This window comes from Kogia breviceps, chromosome 4, assembly GCF_026419965.1.
Source record: "Kogia breviceps isolate mKogBre1 chromosome 4, mKogBre1 haplotype 1, whole genome shotgun sequence".
NCBI classification, from domain to species: domain Eukaryota; kingdom Metazoa; phylum Chordata; class Mammalia; order Artiodactyla; family Physeteridae; genus Kogia; species Kogia breviceps.
The window spans coordinates 160,308,859-160,329,123 of record NC_081313.1 but is presented as its reverse complement, the minus strand read 5'-3'; positions in this window follow the sequence as shown (position 1 = coordinate 160,329,123).

The following is a 20,265-nucleotide window of genomic DNA, read 5'->3' as shown; positions in this document are numbered from 1 at the left end:
TTTATTCTTTTCCTTAATTCAGTTAGCATTCTTATTTACAATGCTTTGAACTCTTTCTCTGGTGAATTATTTACTTCTGTTTCATTAGTTGTTTTTCCAGCAGTTTTTTCTTCTTCTTCCAATTGAAACAAATTCCCTTTCTTATTTTGCTTAACTTTCTCTGTCTCTATCAAATTAGGTGAAAAAGTCACCTACTGCAGTCTTGAAGGGTTGTCCTTATGTGGGAACTTCCCTATACAGTCTGCATGTGCCCAGTGGCTTTGGTGGGAGACATGGATCTGACATGAGCATGAGTCATGTCTTTCCCTAGGTTGCTATCACCTGGCTAGGAGGTAGGGCTGGAGATGGAGTGGCTAGAGCTAGAGCCAGGTATGAGCCAAGGCTTCTCCTCTGCTCAGTAGCCAGCACCACCCTACTGGGGATAGGGGTAGGTAGTAAGTTGCTGGAGCAGAAGCCCTGAGGGTGGGTCCAGGCTGGTTCCATTCCCTATAAGTGTGTGGTCTCCCCGCTCCTAGCACTGGCACCCTCACCCTAGAGGGGAGCAGTGCTGGAGCAAGAGGGGCTGGTGCAGGTGCTTGGCATGGGTTTGAGCATGGGATTTGGTGGCCCTGGCTGCCGTCAGGGCCCAGGACCACTTCTGGTAGCTGCCTCAGTAAGCACCAGTAATGGTTGCGCCCCCCCCCCCACCAGCTCAGATGCCACTTCAAGCCCGAGTTGCATTGTCCCTCACAATGGAGCTCTCCCCTTGGCCCCTGTAGCCCTTGCCCTAGCATGGAGTTGCATGGTGAAGCAAGTGGGACCAGAGCGGGCACTCAGCTCAGGCTGAGGTGCCTGGGCAGTTGCAGGAAACTGGCCAATGTCCTGTGCAGTTTCAATTCACCCTCTGTACCTTGCTTCGGGAGTAACCAAGCATGCATGTGTTCCTCATGGGCAGAGTCCAAGCTACCCACAGCCTTCTTATTAGTCTCACCAGCCCTCCAACCAGCCAAGGGGATTTTATCTTCCTGGTGTTAGATTCCAGCACTGGAGAGCCCAATATGTGGCTCAAATCACTCACTCCCCAGGGCAGATCTCTGCCCGTGTAATCCCCCTCCTCTTCTGAGTTCCATCTCGGGGGCACAGGTCTTGACTTGATGGCTTCTTTTCCCTTGATACCAATTCCATGTGGGTATTTCTTACGGCCTTGTTTGTAGAAGACTCTTTCGGCCAGTCTCCAGTTAGTTTTCAGTGAGAATTGCTCCGCATGTAGATGTGTTTTTGATGTGCTCCTGGAGGGAGTTGAGTTCCGTGTCCTCCCACTCCACCAACTTGATCTTGCCCCCTATTTTGATACATCACTTTTACTACTCAGGTTCTGTTCAAGCTTTGTTGACATGTATTTCTGAAAGGCCTGGGGGTAGGGAACAAAGACTTGTATAGGTACAAAGAAAATGATCTTACAGTGTCCCATTCAGTGTTTGGTGTTATAAGATAGTACAAAGCATCCCTTTGTTTATATGTCCACGTAAAATTTGAGGTGCCTTGAAGTGATTCTGGAGATTTGAAATGATATTCTGTGTAGATCACTCTGTAATATAGATCTCAAAGCTTAGGACCTGGAGAATATGAAACATTTTAGAGAAATATCTGTACATTGAACCCTGAGCATAAGGGAAGAATCATTCTGACTAAATAGGCTACTTTGTCAAGAATCTAGACCAACAAGGTTTGGTACCAAAGTGGGCTCTACTGTTTACTGTGTGACATGGAGAAGCTTCAAAAATTCTCTGCAAGAGTTTACTGTAATATCAACTCATAACAATGTTATAGGCTTTTCCTGAGGATCAGTAGAGGTAGTACATGAGTACAGCATAGAGACAACATGGTTTAATGGTTTGGGGCTCCAGCTCTGGACTGAGGCTGCCAAGATTAAACCCACTATACTTTCACTTACTAGTTTTGTGACTTTGAGAAAGTGATTTAATCTCTCTGTGCCTGATTTTCTGATCTAGAAATTGAGGATTGTTTTTGTCTTAACAGAGATATGAAAATTAAATGAGATAATGCATGTAAAAAGCCAAGGCAGATACTAGAGTATAATGAATGTTCTGTAGATATATTTCTTTTCTTCTGTTTCATTTTACATATGAAAATGCTTTATGAAAGGAAGGACTTTATTAATGAAAAATATTATTAGTTAAGACATCTATTGATTCTTATTCCAGTCAGGAATATAATGTGCAATACAATACTGTTTGTCACACCCTGATTAGAAAATATTTTCTCTAAATACTTTTTTCTTTAAGTATAAAAATGCATTTAGAATGAGTTTCAAAGGAAGAGTTTCTATTTAAATTTAATGTGATGCAACCACAGGTTTTCTTTTTGGCAATATCTTATTTCATTTTTAGCTTTCACTTAATTCCTTATACTTTATTTTGTGGATTCATTACTATGCAAATACATATGCACTACATTCAAGTACATGCTTTGAGGATTATGTTACATTATATCATTTCACAAGTAAACAGCTTGTATCCAGTTTTCTCAAATTACAAGTGTTTTATATAGGTTGATACAAGTTACTGAGTCCAATCAATAACCAAGATCTTTCTTGTGAACTAGGAAAGCACTATACTAATTCTCCACAGGTATTAATGATAAAAATTTTGTAAAAAATCAATTACATTACTAAAAAGATGTATATTGGCTACTGATTTGCATAAAAATATAGCTTAAAATCAACTGAAAAATCTATATTATAAGATTATTATGATTGTTCTGATTTTTCAGTCTGTAAATCAACTTAAATTCTCCTTTCTTCATCCTGGTGTTGTTTTTGTGCCATTTTAAATTATTTGGTAATATCCCCAGATTGTATAAAATAGAAAAGAATTAGAAATGAAAGAAATAATGTTAAAAGCCATTTCATTTTTTACTTTCATCAGGATAGATAAAATGTTGGAAGGGAAAGAGCTAAAACAAATTGTTTTAAAGACTTAATTATTGATTTCATCTTTCAAAGCTTTAGGTGAAGAGGTGTTCAGAAGAAACAGTTATTCAGCTACTTATTCTGAGGCAAAAAAAATAGTTTATTTTGCCTTCATTGACAAGACTTCAAATATTAAACACCAGCATATTGAGATTTCTCAGATAGTTCAAAGTTTATTAGAAGAGAATGGAATAGAATACTTTGTCAGAATATGTAAGACATGTTCTCTTTACCTAAATAGCAATTCAGTCTTATGAATTACTTTCAAACTGAGTCTTAGTTTCAAACCAAGACTGGCAACATATTTAAAATTAAATAGTCCTGTGGTGATTCTTTTTAATCCTAACAATATGAAGAAATACCAGCATATATTTAAAGTATTTAAAAGCTCTTACTGCGTGGACTTTTACTGACTCCTTTTGCCCATTATTGAGAACAGCGTCAGGCACATACTAAGTGCTCATTAAATATTTGTCTAATTGAATGAATGAATGAATGTTATTCTTAATGAATAATATTAGGAGTTTTTTTGTTTGGGGGTTTTTGTTTATTTGTTTTGTTGTTGTTGAATTTAACCCAGTAAGAAGTTACATTCCAGGGAACAGAAATATCTATAAAACTAAATGAGATGATACCACCTATCATTTAAATGTTTCCTCTTTTTGGGTTTCCTTTCCTGTACACACACATAGTACAGCTGTTATTACTACTATTGATACTAACCTTTAGTTTTCTTTTGCTATGTGAGTAGTGAGCTAAATACTTCACCACAGTTACCTGATTTCATGTTCAAGCTCAGTTTGGGGGATGTTTATATGCAGTATAAATCAGAACATCTAAATAATTATAAATAACCTGGTAATATTATCTGTGCTAAACTTAAATATAAATGTTTCATACATACATTTTTGTACATACCTGGAAAATTAAAACTTAAGGAAGTTATATACTGAATTGTGTCCCTCTTCACAAAATTCCTATGTTGAAATTCGAAATCCTATACCTCAGAATATGACCATATTTGGACATAGTGTATTTACAGAAGTAATTAGATTAAAATGAGGTCATTAGGGTAGGACTTAATCCAATATGTCTAAAGTCATTAAAAGAAGAGGAGATTTGGACACATAGACGCATACAGGGAAGAGTAAGTGAAGACACAGGGAGAAGATGGCCATCTCTAAGCCAAGGAGAGAGCCTTGGAACAGATCCTTCCCTTATGACTCTCAGAAAGAACCAACTCTGCTGACACTTTGATCTCAAACTTCTAGCTTCCAGGCCTGTGAAAAAATAAATTTCTGTTGTTGAGCCACCCAGTCTGTGGCATTTTGTTACAGCAGCCCTAGTAAACTAAAACAGAAATAAATGTCATTATATGAATGCCTCATGTTTAAATTTTCTATTTTCTTATAGTGTTTTCTCTTTCTTAACCTAGTTCCAGATTAAGGAAGCTTAGCTGATAGAATACTGCTTTTTAGTTCCAGTGTGTAGAATTTTCCATTCTTTGTGACTTTCTGCTCAGTTACTGGCAGATCTATGCAAAGTTAATGTGATGGCAGTGGCTTGCACATACAGTAAGTGACATTATCAAGTAGTCAATAAAATGACACAGTTTTTTCTAACGTAAACCAATTTTGGGATATAAGACATTGTTAATACAATAGAAGAACCATTAGCACAAACAACAGCTTTGCTTTATTAACATCACTGTTCATGTTAGCAATTTTGATCTAATTTAAGTGATGTCCCCATTATGGTGGCAAATTCTGTTTTCATTAATACAGTGGAAAAGCCATTAATATGAAAACTGCTCATTCAGAATCATATTAGTGAAGTGCTTATCTTATTATCACCAAGCCAATTCTCACCTAGGTGCTAATAAGCAATCTGAGTTGAAGCATCCCATAGCAAAGGCATCATCATACTGCTTTAGGAGGCTCTTATTGGCTTTCTTATGGTTTCTTGAAACCTTTTATTCCATTATTTAAAAAGTTATATAAATTAATGTCAGCACTATTGTTAGTTTATTTCTGAATCTTCTATAAATTTTATATAAAGACACATACATCCTACAACTTCACATTTGGATATCCTAATAACATCCCTGCATATCTTCAGAATATTAATAAGCAGTGTGTATAGGTTAGGGTTCCTTTGTTTTAAGCAACAGAATATAATTACCTTATGCAAAGAAACATACTGAAATGGCTATGTGGGAGTTCACAGAATAAACAGGTGGGACTTGCTTAGAATTAGGAAACAGATTTCTAGAGGGCTCTAGAAAGTGAACCAGACCAATGATCTTTCTAGCAACAATGGTTGGGTCAGTTTGCTCTGTCAGAATGAATATTTTCATCCTTCCTCCTGTTTTTGTATCAATCCACAGGTCTCAAGTCCTGTGGCAGATAACCTGAATAACTTAGCTTAGGTTCTGCGTCTGGCTGCTTGTTATACTAGGGTAACCGGGAGGTCTGTTTACTTTTGCATCTACCCTGTAAGACCACACGAAATATGGGAGAGGAAATCTTACCTCACTAATAACTGTGGTGCTATTGAGAAAGAAGTAATTAGAATGTAGCCAAAAACTAAAATGTCCCACTATAGTTATCAAATATATGATGAGTATTCTACCTTACAGGGAAATTGTGGTAGACATTACTTCTACTCATAATTACCTGGCTCTCTGAAACTTTCAACCTCGGAATCACGGCCACATGAGTTGTTTCAGCCAAGGATATGTGAGCAAAACTGAGGTGTGTTTCACATCTTCATCTCAATTTTTAATTACTGGTGCTCAACTCCTCAATTTTCCTTTCGCTACCACTAAAACCAACAACCTTCCAGATGGTAGAGCCTCTGTCAGTTGGGGTCCCAGAAAGCAGCAATGTAAAGTAGAGGTCTTCACTAAAGGTAGTAACGTACAACAAAAACAAAAAACAAACGTCAAAGTCACAGATATATTGTGGGTTTTGTTACCCAGCCTATCCTAGGGACATACGTGGTATGGCAGAAGGAATGTAAATATTGTTAAAATATGAGCTCTGATTGTTATTGAATATATGACCCTGGGGAATTTTTAAAATTTCTCTGTGTATTTGTTTCTTCATTTATAAAGTGGGAGAATAGTTACCAACAGCATGGGTAGGATGTTATGATATTACCTACAGCCTACAGAGTAAGAAGAAAAGAAGGCTAAAGTCAGAACACTGGGAAATATCAGTAAGGTAGTGGAAAAAATTGGTTGTTTAAGGAGACTGGAGATGAACAACTAGAGAGTTAAGAGTAAAACTAAGAGAGGAGAGCTACAGAATAAGAAGAGAGAAATGCTTCAGAAACAACAAGGTATGAAATGTGTCCATAATATGACAACTAAGAGATAATCGATGACTTTATCAATAGCAATAGACTACTCTGTATTTGTTCCAAGAGGATACAAGGTACTGTATATTAAAATATTAAGTAAGAACTAAGCACACCATGAAAACAGGGAAAATAGAAAATATTTAAGTTGTAGTGGGGGAGGGGAGGGAAAGCATACAAAAGAAGGAAAGCTGAGACTATAACTTATCAAGAATATCTCTGAGCATTTTGATAAACCTGTTAAAAAAGAAACATGATGCATCACAATGAGTCATATAAGTAAAACAAGATAAATTTTGTGGAACTATTTTCACACAGATCTCTACCATAGGGACCCTAAAGTAACTTAAAAGATGGTGACCTTCTCAAGCAGTTGTTTGCCACATGAGTCTTACTTCCACTGTTCCAAACTTTGTGTGCTAAATGGAAATCAGCATTATGTGGTAGCATTTCAGTGAAATGCCTATAATCGTATAAGGTTCCAGTTCTTGGTGAACTTAGAGATTGGTTGCTAAGATGCGTTTGACATGAAAAAAATGTTTTAAGTTAGTTTTCAGCATCTCCAGAATGAATTTGGATGTATCTTGTCTTGGCCAGATAACTTAGTTATTGTGAAAAAAATTCATCAATTTCTTACACCAAAATATGTGTTAAAAATTCCTAAAACCTTCACATTTATACCTTGCACCACAGTTGGGTTAAGAACTTCAATGAGTTCCTCCCTGATAGATAATGGTCTGGGAACACTATGTTTTCTGACTCATTTTCTCCATTTCTATGATGGGAAAAAATTCCAATATCTTCTGAATAAAAGATCAAGCACACTCCCTGAGTATAAATTACCCAGTCTTTAAGAGTATAAATTCAATCATGAGGAAATGCATTAGACCACCTACAACTTCTTATGCCTCATGTCCTTTAAAAGAGAGCTAGTTTATAATAGTTTGTGATTGTTCTATAATTTCTTTTGAACAAACTAAAAATTTTTTTCTCTATATTTCAATACAATCTCTTCATCCCCTTAAAGGATTTAGTTTTGGATTAAAATCTTCCAGGTGTGTGTGTGTGTGTGTGTGTGTGTGTTGCATTGAGTTAATAGCAGTGCTACGATATACTTTATGAAAGTGAAAAAGAGAAATAGTTACCTTTTATTTTCCAACAGAGACAGTATGAATTAAGTGAAATATGTCCCTCTGTGTGTTTATTTCCAACTTAGATTGGAGTTCTTTCATCTTTTTTATCATGTGTACACATATCGCATGCTATGTAATGAGGCTGACCCAACCAACCAGACTTTTTAGACGTTCACTGTGTTTTCAATGCAGGCACTGTAAGGGAGCAGGATTTCAGCTTGGAACCTTGACTAGGATCATCCCAGGGTGGGGGCCAATCATTATGTCAAGTGTTGGGATTTTATTGCTGGCCACTGAAGGAAATGGTCATGTAGACCCTGTGATCTTAAGATTTTCCCTTCTCTTTTAGGGGACAGATGTGTCCCAAGTCCCAAGTCCCAGGAATAATGAGGTACATAAGCTACAGATCAGGGGCAGCTGTGTTCAGAAAGATTAAGTCCACATCAGCATCATATCCAGTGTATTCTAGACCACCCACAGGTCATTCTTTCCTTCCCCCTCTCTGGATTGCCTCCAAATATATTTTTAAATGAGATTTTCATTGAATTTTAAATCAGTGTGCCAACTTAAAGAGAGAGCAGACAGTAAAAAAAATGTAATGGAATTACAAAGTGGAAAGTATAATAGTCATTGGCTGTTGAAATTAGATTTTATTACTAGGTTTATTTTTTGTAGGAGGCAGAAGATATGGTATATGTTCTTATTTTGAAATTAAAGTAAAATATTAACCAACTTTCAGGGGGCAGGGTAGAGGAGCATTTTTCAGTTGATGTCCTGTTGCCCAGTAAAGATTATCTTTTCCTTTTGGCAGTATGTTACTGTTTGATGGGTTTTTGTTTTTTTGTTTGTTTTGTTTAGATTTTTTTGCCTGTTGCTGGTGCTGTTATTATCGCTTGGTGAGTGTTTCCCATCCAGGATTTAGCCTATTATTCCTGAGGACAGGTATTCAAATCTCTGCTTACTTTAAGCATAGCTACATTGGAGCTTTTTTACTCCTCTTGGATTTTCTCACCAACTTCCTAAAAATTGGGAATTCAGCATGTCCTGCTCTTTTCAGTCCTATAGCAGAAAATTACCAGCAAAACTGGTTACTGGAAAGACATATGGTTCACAAGCTATTAAACTTCAAGCTGAGGTTTCCTGAGAGTTTCTTTACAGATTCTTGATAGCAAAGTTTGCCTAAGTTTATTGAAACTCTTCTACTATTATCTCCTGGAAAAAAGTATATCCTTCTACTACAGGTAACATTATTGGATAGTTTTGCAAAAATAGAAGCTGCCTTTATCAGTTTCTTTAATTGAGTGCTTATTATCTACAGAGACCAAATTTCAGAACTATGGAAGAACAGAGAATATCCAAACAAGGTTGTTGGATAGGGAGAAATGCAGTCCTATTGATCCTTAGGATTAGAAAATAATTTATTAAAATGTGAGTGGTTGTTTATTTGGGTGTCTGCTCATTGAAGCTCTTTTAAGTAGGTATTTTTATTTAAAAGACATAGCTTTTCTGTGTGTGGACTAGCTTCTGAACTTTCCAACTTAAATTATATTGTTTTCAGGCTTTTCTTACCATAAACTTTGTTGTTGTGTCTCCTGTTATGCCTCCTGTTACTTTTTCTGATTCTTTATACCTTTGTTAAATACTTTGGTTACCCATATAATAACAGAATCAGACTCAGGGCAAGGATTTGAGAGTAAGAAGTTCATTTTGGAGGTGATTTCGGGAGCAATGGTAGGAAAGTAGGAATTAGGAAAGTGAGATATGAAAGGGAAGTAAGCCAAAAAAGGATGAATTAAAGAACCAGATACTGTGTCATTGACCGGGGCTAAATCCTGTTGGGGACCTCAGAGATGGAACAGAAGTGCTTCAGAGTTGTTTCACTCCAACAGTGTGGAATTTGGGGCATTTGTCCTCTTGTTCCCTTCCATCATTGATTGAGGATTGCTTCTTGACTCCCTAACGCTTTAATCCTTTCTCATGTTTGAGCTAAGGATGCCAGATAAAGCCTGTACATGGAGAGCTGCAGTTACTTGGTGAAAGCAGCCATCAGTGTGCACTGCAACAGTGAAAATCAAGGGAAATGGTTAGAGACACAGATAGCTTTGCAATGGGTACCGACACTAGGATTCCCTTTTCCACATCTGTGGCTCTTAAGATATTGGAGGTAAAGTATAAAGTATCAACTGTTGATCTGGCTTGCATAAACTCAGGAGAATGTATTGATTTTTAGGTTATGGATATTACAGAGCTAGGATACTGATATTTCCCACCTACACAACAATGGGCATGCCAGTACAGGCAGTGTATTCAAGAATCCCTAACGAACAAACACAATCCCTAATCCACCTGTCAATGGTTTTGCTGCTATTTTCTCAGTCACATATTGGGTAGGTTTCTTTTATATTGGAAGAATATCCTAGAAGATGCAACTTGAACTGGCTTAAGCAATAAGGATTTGTGTTTTTAATTCACAAAACTAATATGTGCTATGAGAGTTCTAACTTCAGGTATGGCTGAAGTGCAGTAAGCCAGAGTTGTTCTTCAGTGGACTACTGGGATGGAAAGCACCCAATTTGGTTGGACCTATTTATAAGTGTTGATAGAGATAGGAAAGGGTAAGAAGGAATACAGTGGCCCACTGAAGAGCAACTCTAGCTTCCAAATTCTCTCTATCCCCAATTTGGAAATTGTCTCCACAGTGTAGTCATGTCTGGGGTTTTATTTTAACTATTTGGGGGAATAAAGATTTTTTTACGCTAATTCGAAGCTGTGAGTATAATGCATAGAACTCATGGTTGCCATTTTGGCACTGTAAGGAGATAGTCTATCTGAGACAGACACTGTCACTGACAAATAGGATGGTCTTAACTCGCTAAACCCAAGTCATGAACCTACCCTGGCAATGATTGGGTATGTAGGGGGCAGTAAGGGAAAGTAAAGTGGGGTGGAGTCTAGCTGTTCCAGAGATCGTGGATTGAGACGGGGAGCAGGGGTCAGTTTGAGTTGTATTTTCTATCATTTGATTCTCCAGATGAAAATCAAGGGTCAGTTATGAAAAGAAAACAGTATGGATTCTGACTAGCATAGTAAGTGTCTATCTAAGAGTAGAGCCAAGAGACAGGAAAGCAAAGTATGAAGGTTGATAAACATAAAATAAATTCTTGAGTAAATGTAGTAAGTGTCTGTGCAATAGAGCATATCCGACCACGGGTTTTGACTGTCCCCAATTTGGAAATGGTCCCCACAAACAAACCTCTCAGTGGGTTCCCTAGCCCACAATTGGGATTTGTACAATCCCCAAACTATAACTCCCATGTTGGGCCGTTTAAGAACACATCATTGTCAATACATTAAAAAAAAAGACTGATAATTCTATAACTATTAAGTTATATTAAATTTAAACCAAGCACAAGAAGCCACCTACCCATGTGTGAATTACTTCTACTCACAAAGTGATACCTAAGTTCAAAAACAATTCCTGTAGAAAATTGTTTTCCAATGGGTTGTGTGGTTTTTCAATGAAATTAAAAGGAACTTGACAATTGTTTTTATTTATAAATAATTTTAAAAGTTCTTCAAATAGAGAATTGCCTAAATGTCTATCAGGTGTTATTACTCCCCACATCTTCATGCTATAGTAATATCATTAGTCAAGCCATCATTTAAGATTTATAAACTTAACTCAAATCCCTATCACACAGAAGCTGGTAAACTCAGTGTCTCACAATATCGTTGGAGTTTCTGGGGACTAACAAGTATCATTGACTTGAACACTTCATTGCTGTTGACTCATTCCCTGATCCTGGGTGAATTCTTTTTCCTTTGCTTTGCATCTCACTTCTTGCTTATGACACCTCTGCTGGATTGTGACCCAGTTTCTTCATTTCCTGAAGTACCACACAAGGCTGAGGAAATAGCAGAATTCTCCTAAGTTTAGGGCAGACATTCTCAAACTTGAGCACACAGTATAATCCTCTGGTGGGCTTGCTGAACCCAAATTTCTGAGCCCCATCCCCAGAATTTCTGGTTCTCCTGAGAACTGGCATTTCTAACAAGGTCCTGCATAATGCTGGGGCTGCTGGTCAGAGGATCACACTTTGAAAACTGCTTGTTTAGAGTAATAAGGCAGAGTCAGGGGAGGGTTGCATTACTATGCAGGTAACATAAAATTGAAAAATTAGACTTTCTAATTTTAAAAGTCCTCAACCGTATCCACCTTCAGGAATTTCTCAGTAGTTATATTCTAAGTAGGGAACAGGTCTTCTCAATCTTTTCTCTCCTTCCCTCCTTCCCTGGTTCCTTTACACCTCTCTAAAGGACTGACTTGGGAAACCCAGAACTCCTCTTACTTTATTATATAAAACACTTGAGTTATTGTCATCTTTTGGCTCAAACCTGGTCTTTCCTGGCCAAGCCTCTGGGTGATTGATTTTTCTGAACTATTTTGCTAAACAAAGAAGGTTCTTTCCTATTTACATATTTCTGTGACTGGCTCTTCAACTAATAGTTTTAGTCTCTCAAGTATATTATATTTTGTCATAGATTTATGAAACAGAAAGCAAAAGTTTCTAATAATTCAAGTCCTCAGTGTGTCTTTAGCTAGTTTAGAAATTTTTATTTTCATTGCATGTATCATTTATTGTACGGCTATGGTCATGATAATAAATATTGACTAAATTAACATACACACAAATTAATAAATTTTTTTAATATTGGAATATAGTTGATTGACAATGTTGTATTATGTTCAGGTGTACAGCAAAGAGATTCAGTTACACATGTGCCGATTTTTTTCAAATTCTTTTCCCATTTAGGTTATTACAGAATATTGAGCAGTGTTTCCTGTGCTATACAGCAGGTCCTTGTTGGTTGTCTATTTTAAATATAGCAGTATGTATATATAAATCCCAAACTCCCAATCTATCCCTCCCTCCCACCCTTACCCCTGGTAACCATAAATTCGTTCTATGAGTCTGTGAGTCTGCTTCTGTTTTGTAATTAAGTTCATTTGTATCATTTTTTTTCTTTAGATTTCACATATAAGCAATATCATATGATATTTTTGTCTTTCTCTGTCTGAGTTACTTTACTTAGTATGATAATCTCCAGGTCCATCCATGTTGCTGTAAATGGCATTATTTCATTCTTTTTTATGCCTGAGTAATATTCCATTGTATATATGTACCACATCTTCTTTATCCATTCATCTGTTGATGGACATTTAGGTTGTTTCCATGTCTTGGCTACGTAACTAGTACTGCTGTGAACAATGGGGTGCATGTATCTTTTCAAAGTATGGTTTTCTGTGTATATATGCCCAGGAGTGGGATTGCTGGGTCATATGGTAGCTCTATTTTTAGTTTTTTAAGGAACATCTATACTGTTCTCCATAATGGTTGTAACAATTTACATTCCCACCAACAGTGTAGAAGGGTTCCCTTTGCTCCACATACATTTACTGTTTGTAGACTTTTTGATGATGGCCATTCTGACCAGTGTGAGGTGGTACCTCATTGTAGTTTTGATTTGAATTTCTCTAATAATTAGCGATGTTGAACATCTTTTCATTTGCCTCTTGGCCATCTGTATGTCTTCTTTGGAGAAATGTCTATTTAGGACTTCTGCCCATTTTTCAATTTGGTTGTTTATTTTTAATTTTTTTTTTTTTTTTTGATATTGATCCACATGAGCTGTTTATAGATTTTGGAGATTAATACTTTCTCAGTCACATCCTTTGCAAATATTTTCTCCCATTCTATGGGCTGTCTTTTCATTTTGTTTTTGGTTTCCTTTGCTGTGCAAAACCTTTTGCGTTTAGTTAGGGTCCCATTTGTTTATTTTTGTTTTTATTTCCATTACTGTAGGAGATGGATTGGAAAAGATCTTGCTACGATTTATGTCAAAGAGGGTTCTGCCCATGTTTTCTTCTAAAAGTTTTATAGTATCTGGTCTTACATTTAAGTCTTTAATCCATTTTGAGTTTATTTTTGTGTTTGGTGTAAAAGAATGTTCTACTTTCATTATTTTACATGTAGCTATCCAGTTTTCCCAGCACCACTTATTAAAGAGACGGTCTTTTCTTCATTGTATAGTCTTGCCTCCTTTGTTGTAGATTGTTTGATCATAGGTACATGGGTTTATTTCTGGACTTTCTATCCTGTTCCATTGATCTATATTTCTGTTTTTGTGCCAGTACCACACTGTTTTGATGACTGTAGCTTTGTATTATAGTCTGAAGTCAGGGAGCCTGATTCCTCCAGCTCCATTTTTCTTGCTCAAGAGTCCTTTGGCTATTCAGGGTCTTTTGTGTTTCCATACAGATTTTAAGATTTTTTTGTTCTAGTTCTGTGAAAAATGCCATTGGTAATTTGATAGGGATTGCACTGAATCTGTAGATTGCCTTTGGTAGTATAGTCATTTTGATAATATTGATTCTTCCAAACCAAGAACATGGTATATCTTTCCATCTGTTTGTGTCATCTTCAAATTCTCTCATCAGCATCTTACAGTTTTCTGCATACAGATCTTTTGCCTCCTTAGGTAGGTTTATTCCTAGGTATTTTATTCTTTTTGATGTGATGGTGAATGGGATTTTTTTTAAAAATTCTCTTTCTGATCTTTCGTTGTTATTGTATAGACATGCAAGAGAGTTCTTGCTTCTGCTGTCTGCCCCCTGGTGAATGAGGCTGGTCTACGAGGCTTGCGTAGGCTTCCTGATGTAAGGAACTGGTTCCTGCCCACTATTAGGTGGACCTGGGTCTTGTCCCTCTGGTGGGTAGTGCTGTGTCAAGGGGTGTGTTTAGTGGGCAGCTGTGTGCTCAGGAAGACTGCTGTGTTCCTGCCCTGTTGGTTGTTTGGCCTGAGGCATCCCAGTAATGGAGCCTACAGGCTGTTGGGTGGGGCCAGGTCTTAGTGAGAAAATGGCAGCCACCAAGAGTACTCCCCAGAAGTACCGCCACCAGTGTCTTTGTCCCTGCAGTGAACCACAGCCACCCCTCGCCTCTGCAGAAGATCCGTAATACCAGCAGATAGGTTTGGCCCAGACTTTTATGAGGTCACTGCTTTCTGCCCTGGGTCCTGGTGTGCTTGAGAACTTGTGTGCACCCTAAAGAGTGGAGTTTCTGTTTCCCCCACTCCTATGGAATTCCCAAGATCAGACCCCACTGGCCTTCAAAGCCAGATTCTCTGGGGGCTCCTCCTTCCATTGCCAGACTCCCAGGTTAGGGAGCCTGATGTGGGCCTCAGAACTTTCACTCCTGTGGGAGAACTTCTGTGATATAATTATTTTCCAGTTTGGGGGTTGCCCACCCAGCAGGTATGGGATTTGATTTTATCATGAATTGTGCCCCTCCTACTGTCTTATTGTGGCTTCTTCTTTGTCTTTGGATGTAGGATATCTTTTGTGGTAGGTTACAGCATTTTTTTTTTTTTTGATGGTTGTTCACCAGTTAGTTGTGATTTTGGCATTTTTGTAAGAAGAGGTGAGCTCATGTCCTTCTACTCTGCCATCTTGTCTCTGGCCTGTTCTAAAGAACCTATATACAAATTTTTGATATTACATTGTACAGTTAACATGGATAATATAATGTTTGTTCAGAGTGAAAGAGGCAGAACACTGAAATGATATTTCCTTATTATCAAGGCTGTCCTGACTGGAAGGCAGGGTGACATTATTAAACCTAGGCTACTAAACCAGACTACCAGGGTTCAAACTTAGCTCTGCAACTTTACAGCTGTGTGAACTCAAGAAAGTTACTTACACTTCTTGGTCTGTTTTTTTTCTCCTAAAGAATATGCATGATTGTCATACATTCATTACAGGGTCATTGTATGATTAAATGAAGATCTAATACATACATGTAAAGCCCTTAAACTAGTGGCTGGTGTATCATGAGTACTTCATAAATATCAATTCCTCTTATTATGAGGAACTTCTACTTCTAACAAATATTATTATATCTGTTTCTATCATATTATTCAGTTGTATCCTTTGTGGGAGAATTTTTACTTTGGCAGAAAAGAAAGTCCTGCATTTACGGAGAACTCTCTAAGAACATACTATTGAATATGTAGGTCAGGTACCAGAAATATTGGAGTCCCTCAAATTCTATTAATGGCCTCCCTAACTCAACATGGAGTTAGGAAAATTTCAGCATTAAAGATTTTTTTTCAAGTTGCACTCTCCATCAAATTGTAGTTATGTCTGAGTTGAATATTCACTCTAGAAAGACCTAAGATAAATTATAAAGTATGCTAAACTCTTACAAAATTTACTTTCTGCAATAAGGGATAGCATTACAGGTCATCACAAGAGAGTGATATTTCATTGCTTATTTTTTTTAAAGATAAGAAATGCCTTAAATAGTATCAGGCTAATTTTATATGGTTTCAAGAGACTTGTGCCAACTGGTGTGTGTATGTGCATCGTCAGTATAATCAGTATCATTGCTATCACCCTGTTTCTCTATATAGAGCAGGCAACTGGTAACTTTTATCCCTATAATTTGTATCCTTCTCCTGCACTTATCAGTTAATTTGTTCATTTCCAATTTTGGTAGATTGTCCAATAATGCATGCTGGCTCAGACCCATTTTGTAAGCATATTTTTCAAGGTAAAATAGCATTTTGTTTTCATTTTCATCATAGAAAAACAGTAGGAAACGTTTTTTACATCGCTCTAAGTTTTTACAATCCAAATTTTAGGGATGAATGAGCAGTGAGATTATCGCTTTGGCTTATCTCTTCTCTTTTTTCTGGGCATTGTCTTCCTTCCCACATATACACACATATAAAAAAATACATGTTCCAACTATTTTCTTGTCCTCTGAAATAATACTGGTCATCGTTAGCAATTTCCTTGTGATAAGAGATCAAAAAGTTTTATTTTTACATGTTCTAAATAGTTTACTATGAAAAAGATATCTGATGCGTTTTACAACAGCACTTAATTTTTATATGTAAAATAACTAAGAAAGTGCTTGTTACCTGTCAATTCTATACCAGGTAAATGTTGCAAAACCAATAATCACTTAATATCTTTAGAATCTCTTAATGTTTTACTTTCATTTTTGCAGGCTGTGGAAAGCTAAGCAAGCTATTTTCTTTCTTTTATAAATTGTAGCAAACTATCAAAGGTTTTAATGAAGGCGAGAGATCTTTGTTGTTGGTGGTGGTGGTAGTAGTAGATCTTTTTAAAGAAAATTACTTTTTACAACGTTTATGCTGATTGGGACCAAAGGATATTTATTGCTGTTAAATATTTGTAGTTTCCAAAGATGGAGAAATGTTCTCACAAAAGAAATCAGGCAAAATGTCTGTATCTTTCTTCCTGTTCACTTCCTTTCCCATTCCTAAGCAACTCTTAATCTAAGCCTGCAGAGTAACCCCTGACTGAGTCAGCTCATTCAGATGTCCTGAAACCATTCTGGCTCCTTTTTAGTCTCTTTTCCTTCAGCAGATGTGTAGTAATGCCATTGGTAGATCTTTGGGGAATTTTCCTTTCTGCTCTTCACCCTCATTACTCCTGCCATCTGGTCTGTTTCTGTTTTACTTCCCTTCAGCAGATGTGCTCCCTCCACCCTTCCCACACTGACCTGAATGAATCTCCTCTCTCTTGCGGTTTAGCACACCCATGAGTCTGGACAGGTACAAGGGCAGACAACGGAGCAGTATCAAGGTCTGAAACCCAGATAGATATGAGAGGGGAGAACTATTACTGTCCAAAGCAAGGAGACTTATGTTTATAATTCTTCATAGGCAAAGCTATTTCTTTCTTTCCTTTTGGCTCTATAAAGTCAACGTGAAAACAAAATCCCCATTTATTGCCAAATGAAGATCATGTTCTATAGGAGCCAAACGTATGCTGTTATTTTGGTCAGAACATTGTGGCTCATATCACTGAAATTTGTCCAGCATTTGATATTCATGGAGTACATGCTCATAATTTGGATATGGATACTTGCTTATAATTTGTCGAGTTACCTGTTTTTGTTGAATATATTATGTTGTTTACATATATCATGCAAGCTCAACAATGTACTCATTCTTACAGGGACATCAATGTATAAGATAAATTCCATCCTCAAGTAGGTATTAGGTGTGTTGAGAAACATGACTAAGCTATGAAATAACTATCATCAGTGTAAGGCCACATTCATTAGTCCTGAATGATGAAGTACATATTATGAAATACAATAGAATTGCAAAGAATGATGACTTAGTACTTGGAGGAAGAAAAGAGGAAAGTGATGAAAGTGGATGATGAGGGCAGTTTGCGCACTGAGATGAAAACACTATACATCTGTTTGATTCCTAAATTCCATTTAAGTGTGATTTTACTTAAAATGATCTGAGATAAAGTTTTAAAAAGTATTCCACAGTAAAACCTGCCAGAATGACAGGGATTAGATTAAGAAGCAATTGACAAAAGTTAAGATTATACTTCAGTGTCTAAGTCTATCTTTACAAAAGAATCTTTTTGTAAAAAATAAAATTCTGCATGTCTATATTTACATGAATGATTTATGGATTTTGTGGGATATAGTAATGGAGAAATTAATACTTTATAAAAATACATGGAAACTTATGTAGAATAGCATGTTTTGAAGTGCCTGCTGACCTCTTGGGGGCCTTCTCCAACAGGGTGGGCACAAATATTTGGGGTAGACACGGAATAGCATAGGACTCTATTGTCTGCATGATGAAGATTCCCTTGTCCTTTGTGATGGAGCTCCATTGACTCTGGGGCCAAGTGTATTATTCCTTTGGAAAACGTTTAAATGAAATTATGCATGAAAAGAATCTGAGGGAGTCCCCTAATGTAAAGAAGCACTGAAGGGCAATGAACTTTGTGGTCAAAATAGGACTCCTGTATCACCTTGCTGAAAGGATATAGTTTGTATAAAATAAATGTATCTAATGAAGTTACACAAAAATAGAGTTAATATATTATAAATATATTATATATATTATATATATATTATATATAATAAATATATATATTTATATATATATATTATATATATTATAAATATATTAGAAATCATCAAAGAAAGTTTTATTTCATGAATAAGACATAAAAGTTAACTTTTTATCCTCAAATTATATATTTTTCACATTAGTGTAGTTTCTCAAAAAATATGACTGACATACATATAACATGGCAAAAAGCATCTCCTACATTTTAAAATATACTATGAAAACTATATAACTCTGAGTTAAGAATTTTGGAATAACCTCCCTTTGATTTTTTTCTAACATGAATCTCATCATTATGTAAATTCAGACCTAGGTACAGAGTGCTGAGAAACATGGAATTATTGAATTATAGGGTTAGAGGGTTCTGAATCCTCATCATGTCGAACAAAATTTTATTGCTTTTAGAGTAAGTTTAACAATATCAAATAGAAAACTCTGTCATGTTTTAATGGTAATTATATGCACAGAAAACCTGGAAGTTCAAAAACCAGGAAGAAACCAAGGCTTACCTGTCCATAGCATCTTAAAATTAGAGTTAAAACCAAATAAAAAATTAAATTGCCAATTTACTACTGTAATTACTAAACTAGATGTTTTACCTGATAGAACCATCATGTGTATGTTGACTTGCAAAGTATGGAAAACTGAAATGTCTGAGGGATTGTGGGGATGTGAATTGGAGCTGCAGTGACTATAGCTTAGATTTTAGATTTGGGCAAGGTTAATTTTGGGATCAGAAAATAAATTGGATATTTAGGAAATATTCTATGAAAATTGGACCCACATGTAGTTCTTAAAGGAATTTTGGGCAAGTAAGGAAGTGAAGTCATTAATGAAGGAGGGAGTCCTTGTCGACTAGTTTCAGAGGAAATATGTCCTACAGAGTGTTCACATACCACAAGGATAAGAGAATGTCCATGAGAACAGCAGGGAAAGCAGGAGTGTATATGAAGACAAGAATCTTCTCCAGTCAAGAGGGAGAACTTGAGCTCAAAACCAGAGGTATTTGTTAGAATGGTAGCAGAGTGCCTCTGGAGTTGGGCCATGATGGAATCTGAGGTCAGAAAGGAAGGTTTAACTCTAGACATAAAGAGAGATGAGGATTTTTCTGAGACTTGAGAGGAAGATGAAAGGGTACGTGCAAACTGAGCAATATGTTGAATTGGGACAAAGATGCAAGCTGAAGCTCATGAACTTAGCCTTCCCAAGCACATGGGAGTGGGAACACTAGTTAAAAAGAGCAAGGAGATCTTAGATCCTAGAGGAGAAGAGAAAAGGGGTGAAACAAGTTGGACGCATACTGAGGAGCCAGCAGAAGATAAATAAAAAGGGTTGCTTAGCAGCAATAAGAAACACCTTGCAGGTGGATTATCATACTTTATAAGATAAAGTAAGAACACTAATTTTATATGTTAAAACTTTGATTTGTGTCCTGTCAGCATAGGCCAAACTGTTTTATGGTGGTTACTGAGATCACATGCCTCCCTGAGTCTGTACAATGAGTAAGTGATGTTGCACTCATAAGAAGAAAAATGTGTTTATTACTAACATTTACTAGCCCCCCCCCAAATTCTTAGACTCCCTTGATTAACTTTATTTCTGTAAACAGCATCACTATTCAGCTGTGCTTGACTCATTTTTATCATGGGTCCCAGAAAAAAGATAATCTTGGAAAACCAGTGTTTCCGTCAGCTGAGTTCAAAATGAGGCAAAAAAAAAAAAAAAAAAAAAAAACACCTGCAAAAACTGGGCAATTGAAAAGCCAGGAAATCCAATCTGCTTCCATATAGGAAACAATGACAGAGCTGAATCTGAAGGTAGCAG